Source organism: Amphimedon queenslandica, unplaced genomic scaffold, assembly GCF_000090795.2.
Source record: "Amphimedon queenslandica unplaced genomic scaffold, v1.1 AMPQUscaffold_9609, whole genome shotgun sequence".
NCBI classification, from domain to species: domain Eukaryota; kingdom Metazoa; phylum Porifera; class Demospongiae; order Haplosclerida; family Niphatidae; genus Amphimedon; species Amphimedon queenslandica.
In genome coordinates, this window is record NW_003550119.1 from 2164 (window position 1) to 3946 (window position 1783).

Sequence of the window (1783 nt, forward strand, 5' to 3'; positions counted from 1 at the left end):
TCAATTCTAGTACTGCCTTTTTTTCATAGTTCTAGTTCCAAGAACTAGAACTAGTACTATTTTTACAACCAATGTAAGAACCAGAACTAAACTAGAACCAGCTTATACAAGACTTGTAGTACTAGAACTAAACTGGAACTAACTTTGCCAGAGTCTCAGTACTAGAACTAAACTGGAACTAAAAGTACATTCTCTTGTGGTACTATAACTAGTTTGGAACTAGAATTATAGAACAATATTACTTGACAAAGAAGGTAATAATTTGTCAGTGAAATATTTTAGTACATAACAAAGACTGAATAACAGATAATGTATGAATTTGTTACTTTGACATAGATTATAATGCCTAAGTATATCAATAGACTTGAATACTTGTTCAGTTCAAAGCTAATCAGTTAAGGCATGACAGCAGAAGCAAAAAAGCAGTATTTAGAAACATAATGGACTCTTGTTAGAAATTATTTCCAATTAGAACTAAGCTTCTTAAACTCTATTGCTAGAACAAGTACAAGAACTATAACTTAGCTCTAGAACTAGAACAATAGCTAAAATTTATTGAAATCTAGTTCTAGAATTAGTACTAGAACTAACTTTATCAAACTATAGTTCCAGAACTAGTACTAGAACAAAACTTTATCAAACTCTAGTTCCAGAACTAGTACTAGAACTATACTTTATCAAACTCTAGTTCCAGAACTAGTACTAGAACTAAACTTTATCAAAGTCTAGTTCCGGAACTAGTACTAGAACTAAATTTTATCAAACTCTAGTTCTAGAACTAGTACTAGAACTATATAAAATTATGGTACTACAACAACACTAATACAACTATTGGTTTGTGTATGTAATAATTGTAATAATGTAATTGTTTGTGTATGTATAATCTTTGCAGGGTGCCTTTGAGCTCTATGGCTTCTATAAGATAAATAATAATCTCTACCTGGGAATAGTTGAATTAGCCTTGCCACTACACGTAGATAGTAGAGTAACGGGAAAATGGCTTCCTTTACTCTACTGTTTATGCATTACTGTTTATGTTTATATGCCATATATACACTGAAAGAGACTATAAAAATTTTATTATATAATAACATTTAATGTTGTTTTTATCAGTAATAGTTATCTTTGCTGCCAAAGATGCTGAAGATTATGTCTTCCTATCTTCTATTAGTAATACTGCTGTGCTTCATGAGTAATGGAATATTACTGGAGGCTAATGGAGAGTCTTGTACTGAAGGATTTATGGATTATAGTCTTCTACAGGGTAAAGCAACAGATCCATCAGGATCATTACTTAATAACAGACTAGCTGAAAACACTGCAACAAGATGGATCATCATTGAGGACTCTATGGGGAATGATATCATGTTCACGTGTGCTACAGTTATAATAGAAATATTGATTGGAGTTGATATAAGGACAGTTCATAATATTGGTACTGGTAGAAATTTATATCCAAGATTTGAAGTATGGAGGCCAGCTAATAACATGAATACTGTGTACACTAGAGTGATGTCTGTTGAAATCAGACTGACTCCTGATAACTTTACAACTAATGGACAGTATCGTTTCACTCTCCCTACTCCATTAAGTGTCTCCAGTGGATACAGGATTGGTGTATATCAACCTCCTGATGACAGAAGTGTTGTTAGATTCCATTATATGAACATTTCTACTAATATTGATAGAATAGGAAAAATACAGCCACTTAAGATTAATGATACTAAAATTAGAATATCGGGGCCAGGTCTAGATGTTGATTATAAATCACGGACTATACTAA